This window comes from Carcharhinus amblyrhynchos, chromosome 12, assembly GCF_965287045.1.
Source record: "Carcharhinus amblyrhynchos chromosome 12, sCarAmb.v2.hapA, whole genome shotgun sequence".
Lineage (NCBI taxonomy): Eukaryota > Metazoa > Chordata > Chondrichthyes > Carcharhiniformes > Carcharhinidae > Carcharhinus > Carcharhinus amblyrhynchos.
In genome coordinates this window covers 63,496,203-63,510,097 of record NC_137335.1, presented here as the reverse complement: position 1 = coordinate 63,510,097, position 13,895 = coordinate 63,496,203, and the positions used below count along the sequence as shown (strand labels likewise).

The 13,895-nt window shown below is 43.6% G+C and overlaps 1 pseudogene; it reads left to right on the top strand.

The window, feature by feature from the left end:
- The first annotated feature begins 10,581 nt into the window (after positions 1-10,581).
- On the top strand, positions 10,582-10,757 carry LOC145351227 (U2 spliceosomal RNA; annotated as a pseudogene).
- Positions 10,758-13,895: the final 3,138 nt, after the last annotated feature.

The window sequence follows — 13,895 nt, the reverse complement described above, 5'->3', positions numbered from 1 at the left end:
AGTCTTGGACCCACTCTTCACTCCCTCAAACTTCATGTGAAATTCATTCATCTTATGATTGCTGCTACACAGTGGCTCATTTCTTATGAGGTCATGAGGTCTTTACTACTACATAACCACTCCCATTGCTTTTTTGTCCATGACTGCTTTGTTATGTAATCTTCCACACACCTCTAACCTATCCTAACCCTTCTTATTTTTCCAGCCATCGTGTGCCAGAGGGTTAATAGTCTTGCAATTTACTTAAACTAGCTACTGGGTAGTACAGAGGATTGCCCTATCTTTCATGTCATTTCAGAATAACATTCGCATCTAGAGTTACTTACAGAGCATGGACAAAGTGTTGAACTGTCCAATATGAGCTGGGAAACAGCTGACAAGGAATTAATCAAAAACACAGTTAGCCAAACTCTAATTTTTAAAATTTGAAATGAATTGCTTCTCGGTAAAACACAGCCTTTGTATGAATTATGTTATTACAAGCAAACAGGATTTACTTAATTTCTGTGGATCATGGCAAGACAAATCAGACTGCTGGCACATGAACTGCTCTGTGTATTTTTATATTCATAATGCCTTTGGCAAGGGTGCTGATGTGAACTGTACATTTGAAGTATTTGAAGCAATTCTTGGCATCCACCTTCAAAGTAATATTGATGTACTGGAGCAAGTTTAGAGGAAGGACAGAAATTGATTTCTGGACTTTATGCTGATAAGTTAAGGTTAGCCAAACTTACTAACATGGTGAAAAATAGATACTCGTGGCATGATTCAGGTTTTTTACAACGAAAAGGGGATTGGACAATGCAGATGCAACAGTATATTGTTCCCGACAGGGGAGAGACAATGAGGATAGTTCCGCATTTCCTGCACCTCGACTGACTGAGGTGTTTTAAAGAAGGAGAAAATGATTTAACCCTGGAGTGCTGTAACTGTCAAGTACAGACCAATGACACGTTTGCTTGCAAGTTTCAAAACATAAAGGTAAAATGTTTGCCATTCAACACCTTGGTGTATTCACAACTAGCCCCCCCATCTGCACACTCAGATAGACACGCACACGCACACAAGAAAATATTGTGGGTAGCATGGGGAGCGTGCAGTTAGATCTTAAAAATTCAAAGATTGACAGTTACACTTGCTTTCCCTGAGATCCAAGCCTAAATTATCTAGCAGACGGAGAGGCTCTCTATCTTTTTGGAAATGGCGACAGAGACCTGGATTGGGAAGTCCCACCACACCATGGAAGCCATGATCAAGCAGAATCTCACACCACACTCAGCCTACCTTTGGGCGGCATGGTGGCGCAGTGGTTAGCACGACTGCTTCACAGCGCCAGGGATCTGGGTTTGATTTCCGGCTCGGGTCAATGCTAGAGACAGTGGGCAGGGCTTAATTTACCAGCCAGCAAGAGCCATAAACTGCACGCGCTCAAAAAAAGTGGAAAAAACCCAGCTCTGTTGACAGAATCCACCTCCCCCCCAGGCCAGATGCAGCCTCTCCCACCTCCCCACGGACTCAAAGAACCCCCCCAACATTACTGACCCCCTTATGCTCCCCCCCCCCACCCCACTGGAACCCCCGCAGACCCCCTGGCACATGGCTCCCTCATCACCCCTCCTGGGCCCAGTGGCTGACTGACATGATCCTCTCTCTCTCTCTCCTGGCCCCGATCATCACAGTGGCACAAATCCCTCCCCCCTCCCCCACTCCATCAGCACACCTACAAGTGCTGACTTGGCTTCACCTCTGTGGTAACAGGGCAAACAGCATTAAACCACTAGAATGCTCTAATGGAAGCGTGACTTACCCAAACTGCCTGCCTAACAAGTGACAGCTCCATAAAAGCCCCAAGGATGGAAAGACAGGCAGGTAGTGCAGGATGAAATGACTTCCAGGAACACAGCCGCCTGTTTTTCAGAGGCTGAGCTGGCCAGGTTGCTGGAGACAGTGGAGGCAAGGCAGGATACTCTCTCCCTCCCAGCAAGAGGAAGGGATGGAAACGCAGCCTGGGAGGCGGTGGCAGCAATCGTTAATGCCAGGGTAATGGCCAGGAGAACCAGGAAGCAGTGCCACAAGAAACTGAATGACCTCATTCCGCATCCTCCCCCCCAACATGACTCTAGATTCCCCCAATGCCAGCACCCTGCATGCTTTTTCAGCCCCGCCCCCCCAGCACCTCCCTTCTCCCACCCAAGTGTATCACAACTGTTGCCCTCTGAGGGCTACGTTCTGAAACCCTCAGGACAAGTGCCATCAAATTTGACATGGCTCTTTCTATCCCTGCAGGAGAAGAATACCCATAATCGTCGGGGAGAATGAAGACAGGGGGTTGTGAGCCTGAGATCTGGGTCCTCATCCCCTTTGAGAAGTGGGCACTGGAGCTTGTGGGAGAGGAGGGCATGTGGACCATTAGCAATACTGTGATCGGATTGGAGCATAGAAGTGAGCAATCCTCCATTTGTTGGAGAAATCTCTAAGTTGCACACAGCCCAGATTCATCTCCTTCCCTTACACTTAACCTTGTGTCCTGTGTTACAGAAAGGGACCCCGACCTGCCTGGGCCATCTGGCATTGCGATCCCCACTGCTGCTCCTATCCATCCTGTCCTTGACGGCTTGGAAGACTCCTCGGAGGAAGCGAAGGGAGGGATGTTTGAGACCGGCACCAGTTTTGCGTCAGCTTCCACCTCACCATCTCAGAGGCTCTCACATCAGTGGCTGAGTCAAGTTAGTCATTTGGGTTACTCTGTGGTGCACACGACACATCTATTGATGTACATCGGGTAGAGGAGGGAACGTCCGAGGCCTCTGACATGCGAGGGCCTGCCAGAGGTAAGGACTCAGCTGGCCCCAGGCTACATACTGGACCTCTGTGATCACTTCTCCTTCAGCTGCTGGAAATGCAGCAACAGAACCAGGGAGATTCAGGAGGGGTTGACAGCAACACTGCGAGGCTATTGGGAGGTGTCCCAGAGTTTTCAGGTGGACAAGCTATTGCCTGCCTTGCGTGGTTCCCAGGCCAACATTGTGAGGGTGGCATCGGTGATGGAAAGCCTGGGACAGGAGATCCTCAATATGAATGGCAGGCTCCAAGCGATGGCCGAGTCACAGCAGGCCATGGCGGTCCCAGAGGGTGCGGCTGAGTCACAGCAGGCCACAGCTGAGGGCCTCAACACGCTTCTCGAGATGCTGTGGCCCATAGCTGAGAGACTCAAGGGCTTGCACGAGACTTAGCGAGGCAGTCCTGAGACATAACGGGCTATGGCTGCAGCCTTTGAGAATGTGGCCCGCTCACAGGGGGTCATGGCTGAGGGGCTGCAGAGCATAGCCCAGTCTCAGAGGGCACCTGCTGCTGCCATTGACAGGTGGCCCCTTACTCAAAGGGCCATCACAGAGGGCTTGACCACCATGGCAAGATCGCAGGTGGCCCTCCAGGACTGACAGGGCCAAGCGACGCCAGAACTTCCCAAGAAGTGATCCAGGAGCCCAAAGGACCCCCAATGGAGGAGGAAGGACTCGAACCCATGCTGGGGCATTCCATCCAGGAGACTGTGACTGTGGCTACAGCTTCTGACTCCCCACTTCTTGACACTAGGGCATCTCAGCAGCAGTCGAATGAAGCGATACACCTCTAGCACTAGAAGTGGGCCAGGGCCCTCAAGGTCACTTACCAAGGGCATCACAGGTCAACTGGCACTGTAGACAGCTGGCCACCTCCACCTCCGATGTACATCCTGGACAGAAACCGAAGTGTAGTGGTAGTCCACGGAAGGTTAAGAAGTTGCAGCAGCTCTAAGATGGCACAGGTGAAGGGCAATACAAAGAACAAAGAAAATTACAGCACAAGAACAGTCCTTTAGCCCTCCAAGCCTACACCAACCATGCTGTCCATCTGAACTAAAACCCCATACTCTTTCGGGGACCATATCCCTCTATTTCCATCATGTATTTGTCAAGACACCCCTTAAAAGTCACTATTGTATCTGCTTCCATTACCTCCCTTGGCAGTGAGTTCCAGGCACCCACCATCTTCTGTATAAAAAACGTGCCTTATACATCTCCTTTAAACCTTGTCCCTCACGCCTTAAACCTATGACCGTTAGTAATTGTCTCTACCACCCTGGGAAAAAGCTTGTGTGGAGACCTGAGATTGATGTGGAAACCCCTTACAATGAGCTCCATGTTGCCATCTGTTCAACAATGGAGTGGTGCATAGGGTTCCTCAAAATGCAACTCAGGCGTATGGATTGCCTCTAATATAGCCCCTCTGATATTGCCCCGCATTGTGGTGGCGTGCTGCTTCACCAAATTGTGTTCACAACTTCGAGACCTTTTGGAGGAGGAGGAGGAGGACATGGAGGCCAAGCAGCCAGGTGTCGGGGGGAGCACCTGAATCCGACTATTATAGAGGCCGTGTTTTCCTGACCAATCCGGCTGCAGCGAACAAGATCGTTCAGGCAGGTGAGTTGGGATGATTGGGAGTGAAGCTCGCTAATGACATTGTGATGAATGCAAAAAAAAATGCAAATTGATGTTTTGCCCGTGTTGAGTGGGTTCTTGAGTGTGCGGATCTTTTTTTTGGTGTGAAAACAGGTGCCATTACCGCTAGTCGCATCTCACCCAATTTTATGATATTTTCCCATCCCAAAACAGGCGGCATGTGGTCATAAAATTCTGCCCTATATCTCCCAGCTTTACATTGATAAATGATTCAAGCTTGTTGTTTGCCACGTCTCAATGTGTTACTGCTGTGAAGTGCACACCCAGTCTTTGCATTTTCTTACAGCTACTTCCTATTCATTATTGATTTCGAATTTTGCTAACATACTAGTTGTTTTGCAACAAGCTTATGAATACTTCAGAAGTATAACATTGAGGTTTTCTGATGCGGGAAAAAGGGATATTGGTGCAGACAGGAACACAATGAATTCTATCTGGAGTGCGGTTTCTTCAGATGTAAATATAGGTTGTTGCCATTAAGGGTCTTTTGGACAGTAATGACTGTAATTATGTGAATTACTAGTCAAGCATTGCTATTTACAGTGCCTTTGCGTAGTGATTTATTGTTGGCTGTAAGTTAAGCAATTCAATCAAACATTTGATGGACTCATTGAAGTCCAACAGTTTAATAACTGCAAATAAGCTACTTGACTTTTGACAGTGAGACTGACCTTATTTCCCCATGCAGCCAAGGATATATGGCTAATTTATCTCCAGTAAGGTGTAAAGTACATTTCAGTGAATGTGGACTTGCGAAAAAAAATATAAGAACAAGTGATTTTTGAAGTGTGTTTGTAGAATTTATCACAAAATCAATCAAATAAGAGTAAAGAAGACAACTGCCAAAGGTAACTACAAATGGTGGAAAAAAAATAAAAGTCCACAATGAATGGAAATAATGTTTAAAGAGATTACTGTCTCTACTATAAAAATGGGAAACTGGCATGTCAAAGGAACATATTAATCACTATTATACTTATTTTCCCTACATAATAACTGACGACAGTCCATTGACAGCCAAGCAGTTGGGATATTCTGAGATCATGGAAGATGTTATTAAGAATAGGTCATTTTTTGTATACTGACATTGCAAACTACAATTTCAGTCATATCATTCAGGATTTTCCTGATATCTCGATGAGTTGATCCACTGAGTAATCGCACCAAAGAATTTTTTTTTTCTACCTAATTTCAACTAAATCGTTCAATATTGGGGTGGTAGTGCAAGCAATCCAATAAGATCGGGGTGGTGGTGGGGGAGGGGGGGAGGGATCTAGCCAGAATCTCTGTTCCTGGTTGACATAGTTGCCATTTCCAAGATATTCATGTGTTCCTGTTCTTTTACATGTCAAATCCTGTAGTGTCTATCATCTTCCCTTCATGCATTATTCCAGAACTGAAAATCATATTGAGAATTCGCCTGATCTTCTTCTGTTCATGCAATTTTATATACTGTTTCTATAGCAGTAATATGCGTGCTGTGCCACTCATCACAAGACAAATATTCCATGCTAAATTCAAGAATCAAATCATATAGTATGCAAAAGTCAACTAATCACCAGGTGGCACGGTAGCACAGTGGTGATCGCTGCTGCCTCTCAGCACCAGGGTCACAGAATCAATTCCGGCCTCGGGTCACTGTGTGTGGAGTTTGTACATTCTCTCTGTGTCTGCGTGTGTTTCCTCTGGGTGCTCTGGTTTCCTCCCACAGTGAAAAATGTGCAGGTGAGGTTGATTGGCCATGCTAAATTGACCCTAGTATCAGAGAGATTAGCAGGATAAATACATGCGGTTGCGAGAATGGGGCCTGGGGTGGGATTGTGGTTGGTATAGACTCAGTGGGCCAAATGGCTTTGTTTTGCATTGTAGGGATTTAAGTTAGTGTGCATCTTTCATGAAGGTGTATAAAGATGCCTACACAATGCTACCCCAGTGGCTTGTGGAAGCCTGCTGATTTTCAGTGGAGGAGATTGTAGATGGCCTGAAGAATGGCCTCAACCAGTTTTGGGCTGAAAGGGCCTGGCTGTGGACTGCATCTCCTTGGCAAGGGCAACAGGAATCTGGCTTGCCTGCCTGACAGACAAGAACAAGAGCACTTGCGGAGTGACAGTTGTAGTATGACGTGTGCTTGCACCTGAGAGAGTACAGCAGGTTCATGCTCCATATAATCACTCCCTTGGAGCAGCACCTCCATATCCCTAATGGTCTGTTGGAAAACTTATCACTGGATTTCTATTATAATTGATAAATGCTAAATACTGTGGATAATGAAAGTCTGTTATAAAAACAAAAATTGCTGTAAAAACTCACATGATTGGCAGTATCCGCAGAGAGAGAAACAGTTACCGGAGTCTGTATGAGCTAAAAAGGAGAAACGTGATGGATTTTATGCTGTTTAAGAGGGGGTGGGGTAAAAATAGGTCTGGGATAGTTGGGAGTTCATGAGAAATTGGACAAAGGTGTCATGGACACAAAAGAAAGGGAGAGTTAATAATGATGTTAAAAGCTAAAGAAGGTACTGATAGTGCCATAGAGGTAAAATAGCAGAAGGTGTTAATAGCAGAACAAGGGTCAGTGCTCTGTGAAAGCAAAACTTAAGAACAAGCAACCAATGGCCTTGTGGAGGAGAGATGGGGGTTCAGACGAAAAAATTGGATTTCAAAAATTGGATGCTCCTCACCTGCACTTAGGCTGGTGGGACAGGGCTCCAGGAATTTCCCAGAAAATTTCTTGAACCATGTTTTTGCTTTGTCGCTTTATGTTTTCTGAACCCTACAAAATGTCCTTATTCTTTTTACTTGAAGACCATAATCAATACAAATTGTGCTGGTCAGGGGAGATTGGATCATAGTCAACACAGGTGCTTCAATTCAAATTCTGAAATACAAAGGTGACTCCTCAGATACTGGAGCAGTCTGTGTCTATAAGCAACAAGACCTGGATAACATTCAGACCTGGGCTGATGAATGGCAAGTAACATTTATGCCTCACAAGTGCCAGGCAATAACCATGTCAAACAAGAGATGATCTAAACAACTCCCCTTGCAACCAGTGGCAATACCATCGCTGAATCCCCCACTATCAGTACCTTGGGAGCTTCCATTGAGGTGATGGCCTCGTGGTATTTTCACTAGACCATTAATCCAGAAACTCAGCCAATGTTCTGGGGACCTGGGTTCGAATCCCATCACAGCAAATGGTGAAATTTGAATTCAGGTAAAAAAAAATCTGGAATTAAGAATCTGTTGATAACCATGAAACCATTGTCAGGAAAAACCCATTTGGTTCACTAATGTCCTTTAGGGAAGGAAATCTGCCATCCTTACCCAGTCTCACCTACATTTGACTCCAGAACCACAGCAATGTGCTTGACTTCAACTGCCCTTGGGTAACTAGGGATGGGCAATAAATGCTGGCCAGCAACGTGTATGTCCCATGAATGAATAACAAAATAAGCAACAGGATTCTTGACTCTAAAAGCAGTTTCTGATCTGCCAAATTATATGTTTTTAAAATACTACTAATGCTTTCAATCCATTGAAGACAATTTCTTAATCCATTAAGTACAATTTCTGAATCGCAGTCAAAATTATACCACAATACCATTTTTAATTTGTTCCAGGGAGGCTGCAAATTATGCCTCAGTGAACTTGTATTTTTTATTGATTGTACTCTTTAGTATCATTCACCAATAATGGGCGCAAAAATATTCGGGCAGCTGTATGAAAGAAAAAGTCTCTAAGGTCAAAAGAAGTATTCAGCACGCAAATGATTTAAAGAAACATTCATGCACCTATTATAGTTAAAACTCATCAATAATGATATTGTTAAAATTATACTTTAGTATTGAGCATCAAAAGTAATGCCGACTATTACAAATTTCACTACCATGCCTTGATCCTCCTCACCTGCATACGGCCTATTATCTATTTAATCTCAACAACTGCAAAGTCCAAAGTTCAATGTTTATCACTTAATTGACTCCTATGATGGAAGGATACAACATGGAATTTTAATTTTGTCTGATTTTACTGTTTTGACTTAATTGGTTGTTTGGGTTAATTTTATTTCAAAATCAATTTAGCATGACTGAATCCCTGCTGTGCAGATACAGATCTATTTTCATGGAATTTTTGTTTTGATTGTATCTGATTTTGAGTTTATTACCTTATTCATTTGTCTTCCTTTGCTTTCTCTTCTTCTGAGCTTAAGAATGCCAGCCCTTTAAAGCAGGATGCCAGCTGGATCACAAAGAAGTTGCCTGTCCTAAAATATGAACACTTCATGATAGGTCAGAGGCTGTCTTACGAGACTGGCTTTAGATTTGATCAAACCTTCTATTCCACAGGTTTGTCTTGGGTAAAATCCTTCTGGTCCTTGAGCATCAAAATGCATTATCTGCCGACCTCCTGGATGTCTCAGTGACAACCATGCACTTCATGGAGTGTTAACTTTGATTTTGCCTACTTCGCCTATTTCGATTTGATTTTGCTATTTTTACTATTCTGATTTTTTTTTAGAAGTAATGGACTTTTTGCATCCTTATTGAACCAGACACAATATCCACCGGCGCACATAAAATATGATTTCTTTGTGCCAGAATGGAAGACCTCCTGATGTTTCTGCTCTTCGGCCTGGTCAAGTCTGCCACCCACAGGTCCAGAATTATAGGGCAGCATTCCTTAACTGCTTGTCCATGTTTTGGACTATCATTCATCACTAAGCATGTTTTCGGTGCAGACTGCAATATTTTTGTTTTAGTTTTAACACCTTAGTTTGATGTTGTTATTTCTTTGCTTAAAAGATGATTTTGTTTTATAGTGTTGCTTGTTTAAGGGAAGCATTTGATGCTTGCTGTGGAGTTGGACTTTGTCCAATCGCACATATCTAAAAATAGTACCACTTCATAGAATTGGATTATAGACCCTTTGGCTCCTGTGTCTGCCATTCATAGGCCCAAGGTGTAGAAGATCACGAGGCAGGAACCTTTTTATTGCTAACCTGTACTTTGAAATATAAATCGTGCCTGAGCTACTCTTGCTTTTGTTTTGATTGGCACAGATTTTACTGTTTTGATTTGGATTTGGTAGTTATTTTTGTTGGTAAGATTATTGTAAAGCATTTTACCGAGCCTGCTCTCTGTGAGATCTTAGGAGCATTGCTCCTTTAAGGGAGCGTGGTTGAGTTTTACTGCAGTTGGGTTTTGCAGCTTTTCCACGTAGGTATAGTGTATTTTTTTCCTAAACTATATGTATGCACTTTCTAAAATTGATTTTCAATAGAATCGGCCTGCCATTCCTTTGCCAATGTGCTTTATTATTTCAGATGCCTTTGAATGTAATCTTGCTCCTTATCACATGGTTATGTAGCTTGGCATCGTCACAATCCATTATCCTCCAAGTCACTTCTAACTGAGAACATGACTGATTCGTCCAGTTATCTACTGTCCACAGTTAGCTACTGATTTGTTCAACAGCATCCTCACCACTGCCTTTGATGCGCTCAGCCCAATAAAACCATCATGCTGTCTCATTCCCCTGGTACGACCCTCGTCTCTGTTCTATTAAGTCCAACAGACAGAGACTTGAATGGATATGAGGTTGGGGGGTTGGGGGTGGGGGCAGCACAATAGTGGTGTTGTTACTGGTTGTGCAATCCAGAGGCCCTAGATAATCCTCTGGGGACCCAGGTCCAAATCTCACCACTGCAAGTGGTTAAATTGGAATTCAATAAGAATGAATCTAGAATTAAAAGTCTGATGAACATTGTCAGTTGTGGTAAAAACCCACCTGGGATTTTGTAAAACACCCTTTTAGAAAGAAACCTGTCTTTCTGTCTCTGCTGATGCTACCAGACTGGCGGAGTTTTTACAGCATTTTCTGTTTTTGTTTCAAATTTCCAGCATCCACAATATTTTGCTTTTATTTTGCCACATGAATGCTAAATTAGCTAAAGCTAATTGGGTCCTGCTGTTATCTGCTAAAAGTGATCACCGCAGCTTCTTTCCTCTGCTGTGAATTGCCTTCTTAAACACATCTCTTTTGTCTCCTGTACCCTCACCTTCATAAACAGTGTGAGGACTACTTCTTGGCCCTTTGGCTAAGATCAAGTGTAGTATCGACATGCTGCACTTGGTTGAAGTCATTAGGTTACATTTCAGCTTCACCTGAAGCAGTTTTTTAAAGTGGCATCTTGGCCCTTTGGCTAAGATGCAAGGAAGATCAAGCCTTGGAGGAGGAGCTCTACCTACTCCAATCAGCTTGGATCATGTGGATCAAGCCCAGGACAGGTGGTGAGAGCCCTGTTTTGTCAGCTTGGATCAGGAATGTCCCAACTTGTTGGGACTCTGAATTGGATTTAATTTGACTGGATTGGATTGGAATAAAGTTTAAAAAAAAAGTGTGAGGACGACATAGACTTCTTTGCTACTGAAATTGAGAACATCTGATCAGCCTCTGATGTTACTCCATCTCTCCCCTCTCTCACTGGGCCAAACATTCTCTAACGTTCCCCCTTCCCTAGCACTGAATTGGCATCTCTATCCAGGCCTCTCCATGTTCATCCTTCCCTCTCCCCTGCTCCCTTGACTCTATTCCCACAAATAGGGGAATTTGTGGGAATAAGGTCAAGGTTACTGACCACCCAACTCTATGTTAGCTGACATTGTTAACAGTCTTCTGTCTTCAGGTATTATCCCTCTCTCCCTTAAACTTGCCTTGTCACCCTTCTTTTCAAAAACAAAGATCAACCTTTGACCCCATGATATTCCAAATTACTGCCTCATCTCTCAAACATGATTTTGTTTCCTGGATGGATGTCCATCTTTTCCAGAGTTCCCTCCAATCAGAATTCTACCCAGCCACAATCACAAATGACATCAATGTGCTATGACAAAGATAAACTGTGCTTTCCCACTCTGCATGTCTTCAGCCTTTTGTATCGTTGACCATACCATTCTCCTTTAGTGCCTCTTTACTGCTACCCAGTGGGGTGGGGCGAGTCTGGTTACGTGCCTAGCTACCTAATCATATCCAGCTATTGTTTGTAATATTTTTCCTTCCCACTCCTGCACCATTATTTCTGGCGTCCCCAAATGATTTATCCTTGGCTGTCTATGGTGACATTATCCAAAGTGGAGTATTAGTTTTCCCATGTATGTTGACATTACAGAGCTCCATCTCACCACTACCTCAGCTGGTTGCCCTACTGTTTCTAAATTCCAGTACTGGATGTGCAAGAATTTCTTCCATATAAATACTGAGAAGATCAAAACCGTTGCTTTCAGATCCCACTCCAAATTTCATTCTCTAGCTACTGACTCGATTGCTTCCCTGGCAATTGTCTGAGGTTCTCTGTTCAAAACCTCAGTGTTGTATTTGACCGAAAACGCACTTCCGATCTCATATCTATGCCATCACTATGGCTGCCTATTTCCATCTCTGCAACATTGCCTAATTACATCCCTGCCTCAATGTATCTGCTGCTGAACTGCTCAGCCATTCCTCTAGACTTGGCTATTCTAGTGATGCTTTTTGTCAGACTGCCACATTCTACCCTCCATAAAACTGAGGTCATCGAAAACTCTGCTGCAAAGCACCATACTGCAGTTTCAGGAAATTTGAAATAAAAATGCTGGAAATACTGAGCAGATCAGATAGCATCTGTGGAGAGAGAAAGACCAAGTTAACATTTCAGATCTGTGACCTTTCATTTGCTACCCTTGTCCTTACTTCTACCAAATCCCATTCACCGTGACCCCAGTGCCTCTGACCTACATTCAAGGATCTCTTCCTTGTTTTCCAATCTTTCCATGTCCTTGTGCCTCCCTGTTTCTGTAATCACCTCCAGCACCACAACCCTCTGAGATACAAAGAACAAGGAACAAAGAAAATTACTATACAGGAACTTGCCCTTCGGCCCTCCATTTGTAAAAATCAAAACATCTTTTGTTTAAAAATTGTTGGCACTTATCCAATGTTGGCCTCTAGCGAAGTAGTGGGAAACCTGCGGCCCATCTGGGTTCTGAGTGAAATCCACAAGACATTTTGTTGACTGTTGTGTGCACACAGGGTTGCTACATTCTACTGATTTCTGTCCAGGTAGCTATTTTCCTACCGGTCTGACTGAAGTGATATGCATGTAAAGCGAGGGCAAGTGAAGTGAGGTACATGCTGATTGCACACAGCATTCACTGTGAGAGCCATGCCCACCCTCAGCATCCAAAGTGCAAATATTTCTTTTGTTTTTACCATTTGAAGTTGATGAAAGTTCTGTTAGTACAGAAACAATTAAGCATATTTTCCAACTTGTTATGATGTATGTGGTGTGTATGAAATGCATTTAATCTCATTTAAGGGTGAACAAGTCTGATTTCAATCTTGTGGCTCACTGAGGGCCACTTATGCGACCCACTCAGTAGCCTAAGTTGTCCATCACTGCTCTAGATGATCCCCGATTTTAATTGCTTTACCACTGATGGTCTGTGCTTTCAGCTGCTTAGACCTAAGCTCCGGAATTCCTCCCTAAACTTCTCCACTTCTCTACCTCTCCTCCCTCAATGCTGTTTCAAAACTACTTTGACTAAGCTTTTGTCCACCTGCTCAAAATCCCCTCATGTGACTTGGTGTTTAATTTTACTTCATGCCTCACATCTTAAGCATCTTGAGCTGCTTGTTAAAGGTGCTACATAAGTACAATTTATTGTCATCATCGACCCTCTGGAATATTAGAAGGGGCACTTACGGTTGGGAAGAATAGTCATGTAAACATATTTTAACATGCAGTCTTAATTATTCTAAAGAGTGGCATGTACAAAAATACATCACTTTTAAAACTTCTTTCACCGCTTTTTTACACAAGGGATGGTGGGTGCCTGAAACTCGCTGCTGGGAGAGGTAGTGGAAACAGATATGATAGTCACTTTTAAGGGGCATCTTGACAAATATATGAATAGGATGGGAATAGATGGTTTCCAGAAGAGTAGGGGGCTTTAGTTCAGTCGAGCAGCAGTGTCAGTGCAGGCTTGGAGGGCTGAAGGGCCTGTTCCTGTGCTGTAATTTTCTTTGTTCTTTGTTCTTAAAATTAAGATGAGTGACTGTTAGATTACTTGCAATTTCAGCTTGTCACTTTTAATGTTGACTCTAGGACAGATGGGTAGGCCTGGTATATACAAGTATCTTGTGCTTAACCTGTATTCATTATGGGATCCACTGTCAAGTTTTGAGGTTTCAATGCAAGGTTTCATTATCCCCAGCCACTCTTATAATTAGACATTGTTCTCCCTAGAATCTGGAGTGCATCCTGTTCTGTCCCATATTTATGTAAATGATATTAAGATCTAGTGATTATAAGCAAGAGCTTTTACTCTGCACATCAGATACTGGAATGTACCAC